Here is a 19,723-nt window from a genome sequence, read left to right on the forward strand (position 1 = left end):
TTATGAAGAGCCATAACAGTGTCATGCTCTCAGAATCTACTACCTATTAAAAACTAGGTTTTTCTTTTCTAAATGGTAAATAAAAATAAAACCTGGTTTCCTTTCAAGGAATTAGAATTGTCCATTTTACCTAACATAAATCCACTACTTTTCTTTGTGGTCAGAATTTCAGGAAGCCGCTCAATGGTGCCTAATTTTATGATTTTCCCCCTGGCTAAATTAAGTTTCACTCAGCTCTTAATAGAGTCTATGATTTCTTGTTTTGTACCTGTATGGCCAGAAAAAAAAAAAAAAAAAAAAAAAAACAACCTCAGCTACATTCTTCTTATCTTACGAAAACTATATTCTTTTAACTAATAACATTGCAGTTTTTAAGGTTCTAAACTTGGAACTGAGCTTCACCTAATCAATATAGTTCCTATTCCATAGAAACAAATATTTCTGTGGCATCACAGTGTCACCAAAATTCAGTCAAGTGCCGATGAAGTTTTATGAACTCATTATCCAAAACATGAGAGAAAGAGCGAGTGATCCTAAAGGCAGACACCATACAGAAACATAAGCAGATGCAGATAATAGAAATATATTCCTAGGCATGAGTCAATATGTGTGAATATATTATATATAATATCTGTGTGTGTATATCTAACATCAACTAGCCTCTACATAGGTTACTGTGGACGCGACTGTGTGCTGGTGCTTTAAAGGTTCCTAGTTAATATCTTAACTAAAGGCTCCTAGAAAATATGTGTATATATGTGTACATATTTATTATTGATCATTAGTTATTATTTATATTATTAATATATTTATATAGAATACAGTGTATTAAATATGATTAATATGTATGTGCACCTAAGAACTGGGAGCCTTTAAATTTATGTATATATCTATTGTATATATCGCACAGAGCCTTAGGATTTTGGGAAGAAGGAAAGAAAGGAGGGAATGAAGAGGGAAAGAGAGGAGGAGCCTGAAAATAAGCAAAAGAAATGCAGGGTTTGAGGGGGACTCAGCATCTCACTGTTCCTTGCATGTTCCCATGCATCTATGCATACATGCTTTCAAGCTATGTGATGTTTTTACTGCAATGGGCTGATAAGGAAGAGGTTAAAAAGCAGAGAAGGATCTCTCATTCCGGTCCAGAAGTGAACAACCTAGTGGCAGACTCAAAGACAGGTACTGGACAGAAAATAATTACATTCTACTTCGTACCACTGTTACCTCAATTAAATGCAGTAGCTTTATAATTGCTAGCTAAAAATATGCACCTTTTCATGCCATCCTCCCGTGCCTATTTTTGGGAGCTTGACTCTCTTCGGCAGCTTGCTTTATTCCATGTTAGTTCTCCTGCTGGGCCTCTAGGGAATTCTGTATTCAAGAAAAGCAAAGCCCAAAGGAGCTGCTGATCAATGACAGATAGACTCTGACCAATCAGCAGGTGCTCTTGCCAAAGCAGTAGAGAGGAAGTTCAAGGCTGGCGGGTAACCGTGCCTCCTTCTTTGTAATCGGGTTCTTCCTACCCTCTCTGCTGGGTTGGTGGCTTTCCAGGAAATAAGAGACGAATTCTGACCTTTAGAGAATGAAGGAAGACAGGCCAGCCACCATGATTCTTTCTTTCTGCTGGGCTTTTCTTTTCCTCCAAGCTCATTGAGTAGATGACCACACTGCACCCAATAGGGGAAATGCGGCTCCTGTGACAGGGCAGCTGGTCAGGGGGGTCTGAGAGCCATCAGGCCTCTGGTCCCACCTGCAAGGCGGTGCTGCCCAACCCCTTCTTCCGGCAGGTGTTTCTTTGCATGGAAGTAGTGGCCATGGGCATCATCGATGAAACACTACTTCTGTCTTCTGTGTGGCTACCATTCCTTCTTCTGCCCTTCCACAGAATCCTGGAAATTCTAAGGAGCCATCAGGCAGAATGAGTGGGGAGGTCTCTAACAAGGTCGTATCAGAGAGCACAGCTGGGAATGCCAGCGCTGTGACTTTGAGTTAGTTCTTGGACTTCTTCAAGCCTCAGGTATCCCTACGGGAACACAGGAGTAATGACATTGGGGGTCATGGGGGTGGTTCCACGAGAGCCGTAGAGGCACGCCTGCCCCGCAGAGCTGCTTTCTCATCACAAAGGGCTCACTTCTCTTCCCACCTTAGACAGAGGTGCTGACTTCCCTCAGCAGCCGCTCCCCTTGAGAATCGAGAAATGTTCAAGATCCTTCCTTCCTAAGCAGATAGTAGCAGGAGGAGCTGAAATAAAATTAATTGGAAAATTTTCCTGCTAAAAAAAAAATGACAATATCTAATTTATCGAAAGATCTCATACAGAAACGTCAACTCTGAACCAGGAAATAAGAGAAGGGGGGAAAAAAAAAGACTTATCTGAATGTCAGCATCGATATCAGGCAGTCTGTGCACGAAATCCCACGTGGGCATAGGCACAAAGTGTCGCAGAAACCAGCACACTCCGGCACCGGGTCGGCCTGGCTGTCCTGCTCTTTGCAGCCAGAAAGCAGATTGGCGTAATGAATGAGCACTGTCAGAAGAGTTCATCAGACCGAGTGTCCAGGCTCTATAAATAGCAGATTCAGGATCTCTACATGTGAGAAGCCTGGGCCATTGAGATAAGGCCAAACAGACCTACCTTTCTTGTCCATGAGGACACCACTAAATCATGCCAGAAGGGGAAAAAAATGAATTTTCATTGTATTTAATGTTGTCTGAGAAGACAAATGTGTCCGTTCCAGTGCAGAAAAGTTTCTACCCAAGAGAAGTAACATGTTTTTACTTGGCATGAAGGTTTAATCCATCCTTAACTAGAAAGTTCTCTTCAGCAGAACACTTCATTCTTTATGTCTGTGATAGGGTAGACATCATTATGTAGCTGGACAGCCAGTGTGACAGGGGAATGTGAGAAAACGCTGGCGTTTGATTGACGCAGTGATTACAAAGTCAAACATTGTTCTGAGCGTTCTTTGTGGGAAAGGCAATGCTGGTTAAAATGTACATTCTGCCTTCCAAGAGAAACACGCCCAGATTAGTACCGAGTTGCCTTCTGGGACAATGGTTGGCATATTTAATATGGCCCCGCCACGTGACTCATGAAACCACTGTGTGTGTGTGCACGTGTGTGCATGTGCGTGTGTGTGTGTGTGCGCACATGCACACGTATCTTCCTATTGCTGTGATAGGCCAGTGGGTCTGTGTATAACCTCCCTCCAGTTCTGCAGAGCAAACGAGACAAGATGAGGAAGATGAGAGATTCTGCTGTCTTAATCTTGGGTTCTCCACATTTACACACACATTGACACACATTGCTCTGGGGCGGTTATACCCTTAAAAGCTATTGGCAGCCTCTAAGGTTTGCGAGATTGAGAGGCTCTCTCCAGAGCCTCCCCAGGGCTGTGCTCTAGCTCCAGGGAGAGAAGCTCTAACAAAGAGCTCATTATTTTTGCTCACCAGCACCAAGGTTTGGAGTGCATGTGGGCAGCAGAAACTCGAATAGTTTTGGTTTCACTGCAGGACAGAGTGCTGTCCAAACCACCACCCCCTGCCTGGCAGAGTCTGCCCTGAGCCTCCACTCAGCATTTTTTTTTTTTAAAGATTTTATTTATTTATTTGACAGAGAGAGAGATCACAGGTAGGTAGAGAGGCAGGCAGAGAGAGAGAGAGAGAGGAGGAAGCAGGCTCCCTGCTGAGCAGAGAGCCCGATGCGGGACTCGATCCCAGGACCCTGAGATCATGACCTGAGCCGAAGGCAGCAGCTTAACCCACTGAGCCACCCAGGCGCCCCTCCACTCAGCTTTTGAGTCAAAAAGGATAGATATGATGGATAAACTCCTCACCTGCCCCCAGTCATCCTGGCTTCTGTCTCTCCTAAGAGCAGCCCACGCTGTCATTGCCAAGGCTGAAAATCTAAGTCGGTTTCCACCTGACTCTTGACCCCGAAGGTCACCCGCCTGGTGATTCTCCTTGATCCCCCTCGTGCGTGTCTCCCCCATCCTACAGCCACCCATTAACCGAGGCCCTTGTTACCCATTTCACGCCTGCTGCCACAGCTCTGAAGCTGGTCCCCAACTCCACTCCCCATGCTGAGACTTATTTGTGCCTCAGAGCGTTTGACTGCAGCAAAACAGCTTCGAGAGGCTGCGGGGTGCAGCCTCTAGAGCTGCACGGACCTGAGACCCAGTCTTGACCATGTTCCAGCTAAGCACTCGGGGTAACAGTTTAATCTCTGAGCCTCATAGGGTTGAGAATTAACAAGGTAACAGGTGTAAGGTGCATGGCACCAGGCCCTGTGTGAACCGAACTCTGTCCAAATTCCTTAAGCCTCGAAATCATTCGTAGCTTGGCCTCAACCTTCCCTTCTAGGCTTGCTTCATGAGCCACCTTCCCTCCATCCAGGGCTCCAGCCAAACTGAATATTTGTGTATAACATTTTTATGTTTATTTTGCTCTTATTTTCTCTTACCATTTTCTTCTTCCTGATCCTCCCAGCACCCCACTTCCCAATTGAAATTCAAACTAGCCCACGAGGTTCAGCCCAAATCCTGGCCTCCTCCATGAAATCTTCTTGGGTCATACCAGCTAGAAATGGTCTTGGTCTCCTTAGCCCTTATGTTCTGAGCCTCGTCGGAATTTTCTCGTGGCCTTCCTCATAGCGTCCTCATTCCGAGCATCTCTGGATCTCTCTTTCTCCCCAGATGCTTTCCCATTGGACATATGTACCCATGATCTGGAACATATGACGTGAAATCATAAGCCAACTGTAAGGGAGACAGGGAGAAACGAATTGCTCTATTCGGGACAAAAATTATCCCTTCTAAGCAGTCATGCTCTAAGACGTTAATAGTTCTGACATCCAGGCCTGCAATTTTGGGGGGAGCAGAAGGTGCCCAGACCCTCCCTTGCCCTCAATTTATTATGCTAAGAGTTTTGACCCTGGGATAGTTTGCAGCTATGGCTTGTGCATGAGCCACGAGGAGAATGAACTCAACCGTTCAATGGAGGGAGATAGGGCTGTGTGTCCACGTTAGCCAAAGAGGAGAAAGGGAATACTTGGGTTTAGAGAGAGATGATGGGGCCGATAAATGGAATCGTGCTTTCCTCCAATCAATCCCATCAGACTTTGAAAGAATAGAAAACTCTTCAAAACGAGGTTCACTGTAGGCTGGTACATACAACAATAGAAGCGCCCTGGACTCGTGCTCCCTTTTACCATTGAACAAATGTCACACCCTGCCATTGTCAGGCCAGAAAATGCAGGGGAGGCCTTCCAATCTCCCACCAGCTTTATTTTTAATTTGCCAGGCTGGGTTAAGGGGAAAACCTACTGGGGCTGCTTTTTGTTTCCCTTTGTATTTTCATTCTTGTCCTATGACAAAGGAAGCCCTTGCTTCTTATTCTTCTCCAGCAGCCCTAGAAAAAAGCTGTGGAGAGAGCACACACTGAAATCAAAACCTGCAAAAAGGGAGAGAAAAAAAGCGGTATCCCCAGGCTGGGCATGGTGTGCAATCAACAAGGGATTTTTCTCTGCCGCTGGGACTGTGGGGCAGGCACACGGCAACCAGGAGAGGAGAGCAGCCCTGGGCAGGCATGCAAACTAGAGAAGGTCTGACTCTCAGTAAATGATCTCTGTGATTTTCTCTCTTAACTACCATGGTTGAAGACATGAGTCATCATACTAAAATACCTTCTTGTCCACTTGCACATGTATTCAAATACATTCATTCAAACAAACACATAAGATTCAGGATCATCTTGGGTCAGGCACGTTCCCCAGGACATCCCAATGTTGGCCCAACATGTCCTTCCAACATGGGTCCCTGCACCATGTGGTTTCTCTCCCCAACCCCAAAGCCACCTGAAAGGTTTTCTTTCTTTATCCTCTGACTCAGGCTAGGAATTTAATTTAATATTGGTTCTTACGACCACATGGGGGACATTCTTGACCAAACGGCAGCATCAATTTTGCTTCTGATTAGCCTGCAAGGGTACACATGAGATGCGTCCTAATCCTTTAGGACCAGGGTGCCCTTGGAATACAGGGCTGAGCTTGTCTTGTCTTTACTGGCGGGACTGGGGATGAATATTAGGAGGAAAATGACTGGTCTCTGAATGACAGACAATGCAGAGACATATAGACACCCAAGCCCAGATGCTGAGCATCCAAGACCCCAGACCTGCCTTTCTGGAATCCAATTAGTACATTTCAGTCTCAGATATGTTAAAGGAAAAAAAAATATTCTGACACTTGTTCAGACAGTAAGGAAGATTTTATTCAAGGAGCTCTGCACTGGGGTTTTGTAGCAGGAGAGAAAGACTGAGCTCAACTCTGAACAGAAAAGAAGAAAAGTGGGAATTTATAGTTAAGGGGTCGAAGGAGGGGGTCAATGGACAGGAAATGGCTAAGAGAGTGGGAGGAGTCTTGCAAAACAGACCTACCAAGATGCTTGCTAAAGGCAGCTAGGGGGCTCAGATGTCACTGGGGGATGGTGGAGGCCAAATATAGAGAATGATCCGATACTAAGGGTGGCTCATTCTTGTTAAAACAAGGCAATGTCAAGATGAACATGGAAGCGTAAAGGTTGGAGCCTGGTAGAGAAGAGGGTTCAGAGAAGCCAGGCTAAACTTTGGTCAGGGAGAGAGCCTTAGTCATGCACGGTCCCATCTGAAAACCAATGCCAGATTTGAACTTGGAATGAAGAATTCATTCCACATTCATGGGGCACCCACAACATGCCAAGCATACTACTGGGTAACCGGAATGTAGAGAGGGAAGAAGGGTCCTTGCCTTCTAAGAAATCAGACTGTTGAAGGAGGGAGACCAGCCAACAGGAGACCATGCTCTCAAACCATGTCGCCTGGATCTGAACGTACCCCAGCTTTTCCTGACTGCCCGGCCTTCCAAATGGCATCTAACCTCCCTGGCCTCCAGGTCATCATTTGGGAAATGGGAATCATCATAGAACTAGATGACAGATTTTTGTGGGGCCGTCCAAAGCCTATCTGTGGACTGCTTTGCGCAATGTTCAACATCTTGTAAATAACACAGCAAACACCCGTAGTAGTATTGCCATCACAGATGGGGACATGGTTTGTAGTATGCCATCAGCGCGACAGAGGACAGATGCCTCACCCCAGGGAAGGCTGCTTTTGAGTCCACATGGTCTCACAAGAGATGATACTTGAACAGTGCCTGAGGACAAGGGGTAGATAGGCAGGCAGAGCCGAAGGGACCAGACACAGCATCAGAGAGAAGGGACAGGACAAAGCCACTGCTGTGGGAGAGGGAGCAGGCGCAGGGAACATGCCCAGCTTAGCAAATGGGAAGAGAATTAACAACTATTAAGCCCATGTGAGACACTAGAAACTGCACTGTGTGGTTTTAAAAGATGATCCCCCAGAAAGCTTTGCACTAACCCCAAGACAAGGTGCATCCCTGATATTTGCTCAGAAAGAACCTGAAGCTCCAAGACTGACCCAAGCACCTCAGCAGTGACCTAAGGTCGCATATCCCTCCGCTGGCCTGAGTCACTTCTGGGTCCGAAGGACTCTAAAGCTTGGGTTCTGTACACAGTCTGTGCTCTGGGAGCCAGAGCATAACTGTGTTGGTGTCGGGAGGGCTGTGGGGGGCTGTGGAACATTCTCAGGGGCCAGACCAGAAAAGTCCCAGAATTCACCGTGAGGGGTGTAAGTGTTACAGCTTTTCCTGACCAGAGGAAGGGCTATCACTAATCCCAGCGGCGTAAGAGCTGGGCGTGTAAGGATCACCAGTATGGCGTTCATGGCAGGGAATGAGATGACAGAGATCTGGCTCCGCAACATGGACGGGGAATGTTTTAAAAATGGTCATTTGTTTCTATGAGTTTGGCTTTTTTAGATTCCAAATGTAAATGATATCATGCAGTATTTGTCTTTCTCGGTCTGACTTATCTTACGTAGCATATTACCCTCAAAGCCTACCCATGTTGTCACAGAGGGCAGGATTTCCTTCTTTCTCAAGGCTGAATACCATTCCCTCGCCTGTGTTATCATCCCTGCATCTGTTGACAGACACTTAGGTGACTTCTGTATCTTGGCTATTGTGAATGACGCTGTAGGGAACACAGAAGTACAGATCTCTTTCTGACATACCGTTTTCATTTCCTTTGGATGGATACCCAGAAGTGGGGTTCCTGGATCCTATCATTAGCTAATGCTGCAGTGGTAATCGTACTGCCATATATAAGTGTATCAAGTCAACACACTATAGACGTGAAACGTATACACCATTATATGTTAATTACATCTTGATTAAAAAAATGGTAATTTGCCCAAAGCTAATGAACAGATGAGAGTGAGACAGCAAAAGGAAATAAAGTTTCTATATGGTACCAGGCACAAAAATCAAGATCCCTTCTTAGGGATGTTCTCGAGGGAATTAATGTATCAGACAGGAAGCCAAACCTATTAGATGTCTCCAATGCAGATTGTCTGCCATTTTGAGCACAAAGAAAGAAATTGTGTGATCTTTCTAAAGCTAAAAAGAGCCCTAATGATCATCTAGTCGGAGTTGTTGTTGTTGTTGTTATTATTATTATTATTATTATTATTATTATTTTGTAGATGGTAAAATCAAGATTCAGAGAAGTGAGGTGATTAGGCCAAGATCCTTTTGACATGTCACAACTGCCATATGAAACTAGCCACATCCTATCAGCCATACAAAGGAAGTCCAGGAATCTGACAGAGGAAGGGTTATCACTAATCCCAGAGGCATTCACACAGGCAGGTGCCCAGAGGGCTGCCCCAAGGGCGTCCCTTGTTGTCAGGAAACTGACAAGAAGATCATTGCTGGGGGAACTAGACCAGCTGAAGAAGAGACACAAGAGAACCCCACCATCTGTAGCACTTTATGTGGCTTTCTTGGCAGTCTCTCCCGTGGGAGATCACAGAAGGATGTAGTGTCTTGATAAATATAACAGGGAAGTCAGAAAAAAGATAGAATGCTACCTTGTAATGATAAAAAAAAAAAAGCCACCAAAATAACCCCTAAAAATTATTACAGCCCCAGTAAGAAGCCCATATGGTGTTGGCCTTTGAGAACCATCTGTGGCCCTACATATTCTCCTCGGAGAGATTTCTAATTATTTTTTAAAAATATATAAGAAAACACACACGAATCCAATAATGCCCTTCCTGAGATAGAAAGTAATCCTTCAGGTCGAATTGAATTTTCACCCATCTGTCTGACTGACGAGATGCTAGATGACAAATATTCTTGATTCTGCTAGCCAACACCATGAGATATAGAAAGAAGCTTCTAGAAATGTTATTACTGGACCTGTAGGATCTGTCATGTTGGTACCCAGTGAGGTACACCACATGGTTATATAACAGATGAAAGAGGGAATGTCAGTTGTCAGGAGAAGAACTGAAAGCAGGAGACGGTAGGTGACAGGTTGTCATATCGTTCCAACCCCCTAAAGAGCCCTGCTGAAGTTTCTCCAGATAATTAATAGATGAGGAATTTAGCCTGTTCTCATTTTTTGCCCTCATCACAAACTCAGCTGGGCTGCTTTTTCTGTCCTCCCTCTGTGTCACCTTACGGTCGCAAAGTGTTCCTCAGACTATGAAGGATATGTCAGTCAAGATCTGGGGAGCCTTGGTTGAGTTCCTGACCCATATTTAACAGTTTCCTTACTGTGATATGTGCTGAAAAGCAAAAAAAAAAAAAAAAAAGAAGAGGAAGATGAAGTTTCCAAAGCTCATGTTCACCAAATGATTTCATTTGCACCTTTATTTAAGCCAGTGCTGCCCTGGGACCAAGGCAGCAGCTAAGGGCTAAAGGAAACATCAGGAAAATGAAAGTAGGAGAAAATCATGAGGTCAGTCTGTTTTTCAAGACCCCTTTTCCCAAAAAGAAGAGCCTAAACTCCTCCTGGTGGTTGGTAGTGATGCAAATAAACAGGGGACAAGAGCTGAGCCTGCTCAAAGCTCCTCTGTCCCCAGATCAGAAGGCTGCACTCTAAACAGGGTGTGTGCTGGTTTCCCACCGCCATTTTGTACAGCCAGCTTGGCGAGAGTTGCCTCCCTCTCTCCAGCACGTCCCTGGCTGGGTTGGAGGCCATTACAGCAAATCTGATTCAAGAACAACACGAGTGGGGTTTTTTGTTATTTTGTTTGGGGTTTGGGGTTTTTTTGTTTTTGTTTTTGTTTCTGTTTTACTTCAGCTCGCTCATGAGGTACTGAAATACTCATTTCTAGCTGCGAGACAGTTGGTAACAAGAGTTCCAAGCTTTTAGGAATCTATCCTAAGGACAGAATACCACATACAGATCAGGTTTTAAATGATAGTCATCCCATTTTTATCTGTATCAGACATTTAGACACAATATAAATGTCCAACAAAGCAGGTATTGGTTAAGTGAGCTATTCTCATCTATTGGACAGACTACTCTATAGATATTGAACATTATGCTTTTAAAAGTGTTCCCAATAATACAGGAAAGAACTTAGTTAGAATGCTAATGGAAAAGAGTATGAGAATACAAACTAGCAGTTCACAAATATGCCTACCCACCCCCCAACACAGACACATATATACACACTGGCAATGCGGGTTGGGGGGGAGAAGAAAAAGAAAAGAAGAAAGAGACCTGAAGGAAATAAACGAAGGTACCATTACTAGCTATATTTGGGTAGGACTTGGGATTTGGGAAACTATTTCTCATTTGACTTTTTCTAAACTTCTTCAGTTTTTCATGATAGTCATGCGCGGTCATGCAATGCTTTTATAATAAGAAAAAAATTATTTCTCATATTGGCACCAGTGGGCTTCTGACCTCTGAATTGTATTTCTTAAAGGGAGAAACAAACACTAGTCTTCTTAATTACAGTGGGAAAAAGAGAAAGGGGAATCAAGGATTAGAGTCAAATGAGCAAAACCTCCTCCTTTCTCTGGCACTCCGGTAATTGCCCCCTTGTGCATGCGAGAAGATCCCTTGAGAGAATGTGGCGTTACAGGAATATGGGTGTGCTCTAATCTACTAAGAGCAACCTAAACAGAATTGTGTCCCAAAAGTAGAGAGAACTCACTTTTAAAATTAACTGGCAAATCCAATGCGTAATAAAATATCCTTTTAGAAGTCAGCTAATCGCGTATTTTATCCGATGTGTAAATTCATACATCTGAGTCTTTGGAAGGTAGGGCAAAGTAGATTTACAGTAATTTCATCCAATTTCTATCTCCGAAGCATTACTTTTTATTCAGCCACTTCAATACGAGACTGAATCCTGTTCAAAAATATTACACGGAGAGTCAATACAAAATTTATATGGAACTCCATAACAAATGAGTACACTTATTTGGTATTAATTTTCTCACAAAAATTTTGACTGTCCCCTCCCACTAATCTTTGGTTTGCTCATTTCCAGTTGTGTTTGAATTTCCTCTGATTTCCTCCCCTCCTCCATATAAATCAATCTGTCCCTTTCCAAGCCAGCACCTTTGGCACAACGTTACCTTTAAGAATTTTGTCAACCCGGAGAGCCTAGGTGGCTCAGCCGGATAAGCATCTGACTCTTGGTTGTGAGATCGAACCCCGTGTCAACTCTGCCGTCAACACAGAGTCTGCTTCAAGATTCTCTCCCTCTCCCTCTCCCTCCCCCTGCTCTCGCTCTTTCTCAAGTAAATAAATAAATCTTAAAAAAAGAAAGGGGGAAAAAAATGAATTTTGTCAAGGAAGAGGAGTTCTTTTCCACAGATGGTGGAAATAAAATAGGAGTGTATTTTAGATGGCATAGGAACTTTTCATCCAGTTGCATTGCTGTATTCCCTGGGCCAAGTGACCTTTAGTCATACCAGAGTAAAAACTGAAGCCAATATCTGCTCAAAGGCCTTTTGTTATCCACCACAATTCCTGTTTAGATCCTTATTAGGGGTCTTGTATTATTCTGCATCTTGATGAAGCTGGATTTTCACATTTCCTATTAAACCCTCAGTGGTCTCTTGAATATTAATATTTCATCAGGGAAATATTCTGCTTAGCTGGTGATTTTCTGTAGGAAAGGGGGAGTGGCAGAGAGAGAGAATTTCAAGCAGACTTCTGGCTGAGTGCAAAGCCCACTGAGGGCTCGATCTCACAGCCCTGAGGTCATGACCTGAACCAAAATGAGGAGTCAGACGTGCATCTGACTGAGCCATCCAGGTGCCCCTTTGCTGGTGGTTTTTAAGTTACTGCATTGTGAGGATTGAATGGCTTCTGGATCTAATGGTCTCCCTCTCTCCCTGCTCTAGTCCTCAGGAGACACATCTCCAGATTTTATTAAGAAATTAAATGAGTAAATAGGAGACATTTCAGAGATGGTTCTTTGAAGAAAGTTTCAGATGTGGCATGTTAATGTCCTCAAAGCTGTTGGTTAACATTATTATAGGTGGACTTTCCTGAATGTCTACAAAATCATAAGACTTTTGCTAATTATCTATTGTATAGCTTTGGTGTTTCTCTAAAATTCTCTGACATGTTCCAAACCACTTGTCAAACCCAGGTATTGTCTCTTACATAGCTAACACAGCATGAAATGACTGTGGAATGTTCCTTTCTGTTTGTGATAGATGGAACCAAAGTGGCCTTGTTACTTACCAATATTTTTCAGCTTAATATCATGGCTATTTTCATTTTCAAAAGCTTGCTTCAATCTCCATGTCAATTTTTACAGATTCCTTGCCTGCTGTTACATAAATAAAAATCACAAATTAAGCTAGTTAATAGACACCTTGAACAGGAGTCAATTTAATTTTTCCAGTATGTTTTTCTGTACCTTCATCTTTATTCCACTCCAGGACCTGCTGGGTTTTAGAAGTGGAAAGTCCATGATTAGTTCAGCCACGTGTACTCTGTTTTATTATTTAAGTGGTGAATACACTTGCTTGTTGCCCAGAAGAGGAACCAAACCATCTTCAAATATAAAATTACTTCTCCCACGTCATTTTTTGACTTCTGGGATTTTGTCATTTTTCTATAATATCTGCTCTGAGTCTTTTTCCATACCATGGGTTAATCTACATGGCACTGAAGTTTCAGACATTTTGGTGAAACATATTTCTGGGTTAATCAGTTGCTGCCTGATCTCAAAACTGTCACATTCATCATAAGCCTCAATTTCTAAGAACCCAGGCAGCCCAGTTTCTATCACATAATGTTTGACTAAGTGCTTAGCACTAATACAGCGTCCAGGAGAGTCTTAATTAAAATTGATGGTTTGCATTTGAAATACCAGCTTGGTGTCTAGCCTAACGTGGCCATGCACTTTAGCTGTGTTACCATCCCTTGTGGACTGTGCTACTTTTTCATTTACCAGTTTCCTTAACACAGCGATTTGGTAACAATTCAACCAGTCAGCAAGGACGACTGGCAATCCCGTCTGCAAACAGACCTCTCTTTTATACAAGGCGACGTGTGCAAACCAGGGGAAAGAGGGCTAGAGCAGAGCGCCAAGTAGCCTCCGGGAGTCTGCGAGAGGCACAGGGGCAGTGCGGGCTCCATCCCCGTTACACCAGAGGGCTTCCTTTGTGGCACGCGTCAGCTCAGCGTCTTGTGGTGGGTTCTGCAAGCAGAGGGAAGGGCGCTCCAAAAAGAAGGGAACTGAATAAACAAAGTCTAAGAGGATAGAAACAATGTTGGGGGCCCTGAAAGGACCAAGTTGCTCAGTACAGCTGGGGCATCAGGCATGTGGGTTGGGCTGTTGTGGTGGGAGTAGCAGCAAGGGGGTAGCAGGGACCACGTATCAGCAAGAGATAAAACTAAAGACCTAGATGGGAATGTGATACTGGCCGTCCTTGAATTCCCTGTGATGGTTGTTTAGCAATGGGGACACCTGAGTGGCTCCGTCAGTGAAGCATCTGACCTCGGCTCAGGTACGATCTCAAGGTCCTGGGATCGAGTCCCTTGTCCTCAGGCTCCCTGCTCCGTTGGGGAGTCAGCTTCTCCCTCTTCCTCTCCATCTGCCCCTACCCCCCTCTTGTGCTTGCCCTCTCTCCCTCTCTGAAATAAATATTTTTTTAAAAAAGCATTTTTAGCCATGGGAGCCACTAAAATATTTTAGTAAGGAGGGCGATACAATCAGGAAGATCGCTTGGGCAGCAGCATGGGGAGTAGGAATGGAAGGACCAGAATGGGGAGGACCAGTAAAGAAATTCCTGGAAAGTTCAGAGTCTACAGGCTGAATAGTGGCCATGACAGTGAGATGGAGAAGGAGGAGGAGGCTGTAAGGAACCTGGACATACCATATGCTTTCTCACTTCCCTCCATCTCTCTTACATAGAATGCACTAGAAGGAGGTGAGCTCCGGGAAAACAGGAATTTTTTGTCAGCTCTGCTCACTGCTCTGTCCCAGCACCTCCACGGTCCATAGCACAGAAATGCTCCATGAATCTGTGTTTCCCGACTCCCTTGTTTGCAGGGGGGGTGCAGGTGACAGATAGGACACCCTGACTCCCTCCCGACTTTGAACCGGGTGCAAAATGAGAGCCAGAACATAATCAGAAGAGCTGCTTGGCAGACCAGTTCGAGGGGTGGAAAATGCAGGCATCTTGTCATTTGGAAAGACTTAGCCTCCCTTCAATCTGAGAATCAGAATTGCATCTGGGCTAAGGCAATTTGTCCGCAAGTGAGCTGAAGATAGAAAATGTCAAACTGAATTTGGGGGGATGTTGTGGGTTTTTTAAACAAAATGAGGTTTTTTCTTTCAAATCTTAAAGAACACTTTAATCTCTCTATATTTCATAGCATTTTGACAAAATAACCAACCATGTCAAACAAATCCAAGAGTTGCCTTTAGAGTACATGTTGAAAATACCAATTTTATCAAAAAGGAAAATCAAGCTTTATTTACTAAATCAATCAATAAAATAGCTAAATAACTTCTACTTCTTTGTAATTAAAAATGTTTTTTTCTGTTAAAGGTACATTGATGAGATTTAATAGAATGAGCATAGCCTGCCCCTTAAATGACCAAAACAAGGCAAAAATAACAAAAAACATATATTTGTTTTAAACAAATCTCCATCAGTGCTTAGCACAGAAGAAGATGAAAAAGGAAACCATGCTGGGAGACAAGAAATTTTGATTAATTTCTGGAATATTAAAAGCAGGTATAAAAAAATAAAAAATAAAAAGCAGGTATAGAAACTAGGATTTGCAAGGGCTGTTGGGCAGCTCAGTTGATTAAGCATCTGACTCTTGATCTCAGCTCAGGTGTTGATCTCAGGGTCATGAGGTCAAGCCCTTCTTGGGCTCCATGCTGGGTGTGGAGGCTACTTACAAAAACAAAAACAAAAATTAGAGCTTGCAAATTATTTGAGCAGAAAAATACATACCGTAAAGTTAAAAATTATTTCAGTTACCATACAGGATCAGAATAAACAAAAGCAGGAATGAGATTGTTCTACCTATAGACCAGCCGTGGGCGTTCCATGTGCACTGCCTGCAATGCTGTTTATCATGACCAAAGATGGGAGACACCCAGTGCTCACTGGTAGAAGACTGGTTACATAAATCGTAGTACATGCATATAATGAAGCATCTGGAGTCAACGAACAATGAAGCAAGCAGTCTTCAAGGCTGAGTGGAATGGTCTCCAGGATAGTCAAATAAAAAAAGTGAAATGTAATAATGTATAAAGCTTGCTACCATTCACGGGAAAAGGGAGAGATGCACGCATTTCTGTTTATTTACAATGTAGAACATCTCCAAAACCAGTCATACGCTTACCTTTGTTGAGAAGTGCTGGAAAACTAAGGACAGAAACTGGATCCCCTTCATTTTTACCATATGTTTCTTTATGCTGTTGGGATTTTGTTCTTGCCGTGTGCATTTATTATCTAAACAAGTATGATATTTTTAAAGGAAAAGAAAGGTAGAAGGGAAATGATAAAGTCTAGAAAATAGAAAACAAAATACGCTGGAAAAAAATGACGAAAGAAATCAGTAATCATATTAAACATAGCTGGATTCTTTTCTGCCTTGAAGAGAAAGATATTCTGATTCATTTAAAAAAAAAAATCAACAAACTCTAGCCTTGTTGTTTATAAGATAGACATCTAAAACAAAATGACCACCAAGAAGTGACCCCCCAAAAAACCCCACAGATGTACAGATGGAATAATATATCAGACACATTCTAATCCCCTATAAGAGCATATATGGTGATTAAAATGTTAATTTAAAATAAAATGTAACACAAAGCAACATCACTAAATAGAAAAGGGAGCTAGTTGATGTTGATAAAAACTGCAACCCACCAAGAACAGACTGTCATGAACCTTTATACATTTTTTAAAAGCTTCAAAACATGCAAACCCAAGACTTATTTACTTTGAAGGAATAATTATGAAGTCTTACTCATAATAGGAGACTTTAACGGGGCACCTGGATGACTCAGTGTGTTAAATCCCCTGTTTTCGGCTCAGGTCATGATCCCAATGTCTTGGGATCGAGCCCTGCATCAGGCTCTCTGCTCAGTAGGGAGCCTGCTTCCTTCTCTCTCTCTCTGCCTCTCCCCCTACTTGAGATCTCTGTCAAATAAATATATATAAAAAAAATAATAGGAGACTTTAACATGCCTCTTGAAAATAAATATGTAGAGTGTTTGAATAAAAGGTATGATCTGTGTCTATATCAATCTACCTGAAACTCTGTACCCAGCAGATAGAGAAGACACACTTTTTTTCAAGCAAAAGAGCATGTTTAAAAAATGTTAAAATACGTTCTAACATTAAAAATGATTTTAAGAGAAAATAAGTGACATATTTTTAAATGAATGAAAATTACATAATGCATATAAAAACATGTGAAATACATAATCTTAGATCCAATGATTAGGAAACAAGAAGGAATAAAAATAACATAACCACAGCATCCACCTAAAATTCTAGGAAAAGAATGGCTTAAGGGAGCAAAAACAGAAGAAATGAATGGATAATGATAAAAGCAGAAAATAGTAACTTCAAATTGTAAATAATAATATTGATCCATAAAATTAAAATCAAATTCTTGGACAGTCAGAAAAGCTAAATTGGTCAATAATTGCTGGAAAATTTATACAGGTGATCAGCGATCTGTCCCTAAATATGGGTGTTTACATCTCCCTAAACCTGGAGAAGTGGGAGAATTCTTCTGTTACATAAACTGTTCTGGGGCATAAGTAAATTCAAAAGGCTTTCCAAGTCATTCTGGAAAGTCACTGCAACTCTAATCCCAAAATGAGGCAAGATTGATGACCTGTACCAACCTCATTTCCAAACAGTTGCAAAGACCTAAATAAAATATTAGTGCTGTTAAAGAATCATATATCAATACCAGTGAATTTTTATCAACCTATCATACTCCAAAACTACTATTTTGATTCACAGCCGCACCAAGAATATTTCAGAATACTTGATTTTCTGCATCTCTGCCAAACCTGGGGTTGGTAGAAGGGCTCTGATTTTATTTGACCTTTTTCCCCCTGAGGTTAGATGGAGACATCGTGTAATTGGGATTTTAAAATGTCTTAAATTTCAAATAAAAATGTTTTAGAGGAGTGATGAAGACACAATCCCGCAAATCAGCTCAAGGCAAAATTATGAAATAAATATTGTCTTTGGAACCTCCAGCCTCTCCTCCGTTCTTCCTTCTCCTCTTGAATAGGGGCAGATGGGCAGCCTCTCCCTCCACATCAGGTTTCCAGAAAAACGTGAAGCCCTGGCATGCGATTCCACATCAGGCTCCTTGACAAACAAAAACAGAGAGGGGCGCCTGGTGGCCCCATCAGTTAAACATCCAAAAATCAAGAGATTTCAGCTCAGGTCCTGATCTCAGGGTCATGGGATCGAGCCCCGTGTTGGGCTCTGTGCTCAGTGTTGAGTCTGCTTGAAATTTAATCTCTCCCTCTCTCTCAGCCCCTTCCTTCTCTCTCTCTCTCTCTCTCTCTCTCTCTCTCAAATAAATAAATAAATAAATCTTTAAAAAAACAAACACGAAACTATGTCTCCACTGCCTCTTACCCCAAATCCTTTAGAAATCCTACAATATAAACCTTTTCCCCTCCTCAAATCTGTTCCTAGGAAGGCCTGATAATGTTACATTTCAGGGTAAATTTTTCCATTTGCTGTCTCAGAAAAATTTGCGTAAGAAATGTGATCTCTAATTAGGCAGTAAAATGTCAGCATCTACAGAACAAGTAGGTCCGATGTTTAAGGAATTCTTTGATGCCTAAGTTTTGAATTCTTCTGAAACAAGGTGCTCACATGTTTTCCTGATTCTGCTCGGCTTGCTCCTGGCTAAGGACACAGCATAGCCGGCCTGGCTCAAAGAGTTCATCTGTAGGGTTGGCCAAGTTCCACTTCTGCCCCCTGGTTCTTAATCCCGTGGACTGCAGACTGTCTTCCCAATTCAGGCACCTGTCCCCGAGTTCCAAACCGAGAAGAGCTGCCTCTCTTCTTCCAAGTGGATTTTGTGGGGGCAACTGTAGCCATTTGGGAGAATGTCCTGTTGGCCCTTCGGCCAGACCTACAGCCAAGCGGAAGTGGATTTCAGTGCAAATCTAACGGAGCTGGGGCACGCCTGCGCACGCTGGTCCTTTCCAGAGATCACAGTTTTGGCCTGGGAGCCAAACACAGGCTGTAGATAGGTTTTGTTTGTCTCTCTCTATTTTTCATATTTTTACGTTCAAAAGCCTACCAAGACATTTCAGTCTACACTCTCTGCCTTACACTCATCCCACACTCTGACCTCAGGACATGAACAATCAAGACACACAGAATTAAGCAGCTCACGAGTCAGATGTTCGTATGATCTTTCTTCCCCTCTCTTCATCGCTGTGTTTAAGGCACAAGACAAAAACGTCAGGGCTCTTGGGTTCTGATCACAACTCTCCTAGCTAACTAACTCATTTTGCGACCTTAAACAAGTTACTTTGGATAGTGGACTGGATTTCTAAGGCAACTGATAATGTCACAGTCTCTGAGTCTGTGTCTCTTCTTTCCCTCACAGTGGCTAAACTTGGAATTCTCTATTAGCAAATGCAGTAAAGTGTACTTCCCATGTAGTTGGAAACAGACAAACACTATTGTTTTCCCGTTTCACAGCTAGAGAAACCTGAAGCCTAAAGCAGCTGAGAAAAATAGTAATTCAGTGCAGATAGTCAAATAACCTTTTGGCTTCCTTAAGTAACTTCCCTCTGACTTGAAGAAGAGATCTTTGTTATTGTTCAGCATTATTTGGGAACTTTGTATTAATTCGACATGTATCGTTCCTTCCTTGCGGTGTCTTTATGCTCCTTCCTGCGATTCATCTGTGGAGAATACTTTTCTCCCCTGGATCCCCAAAAAGGAAAGATGTTATTGTAGTGTCCGCTTTCCCCTTCTTACAACCTGAAAGTAATTGCTAAGTTACTCTCAAGGGAGTTCAAGGGTATTTTTTTTTTAATTTAAATTCAATTTTATTAACATACAGTGTATTGTTAGTTCAGAGGTAGAATTTAGAGATTCATGGCTGCATACAACACCCAGTGCTCATTACTTCAGGTACCTTCCTTAGTGTCCATCCCCCAGTAACCCCATCGCCCCTCCCCTCCCCTCCAAACCCTCAGTTTACTCCCTAGAGTTCAGTATCCCTTACGATTTGTCTCCCTATTTTCCTCTTATTTTATTTTTCCTTCCTTTCCCTTATGTTCATCTGTTTTGTTTCTTAAATTCCATATACGAGTG

The 19,723-nt window shown here is 42.7% G+C and overlaps 1 protein-coding gene across 18 annotated transcripts in view; it reads left to right on the top strand.

Moving 5' to 3' along the window:
* The window catches only part of TRPM3 (transient receptor potential cation channel subfamily M member 3), a 785,382-nt gene that overhangs the window by 640,214 nt on the left and 125,445 nt on the right, over positions 1–19,723 (top strand). The window lies entirely within an intron of this gene.

Source organism: Mustela erminea, chromosome 12 (assembly GCF_009829155.1).
Source record: "Mustela erminea isolate mMusErm1 chromosome 12, mMusErm1.Pri, whole genome shotgun sequence".
NCBI classification, from domain to species: domain Eukaryota; kingdom Metazoa; phylum Chordata; class Mammalia; order Carnivora; family Mustelidae; genus Mustela; species Mustela erminea.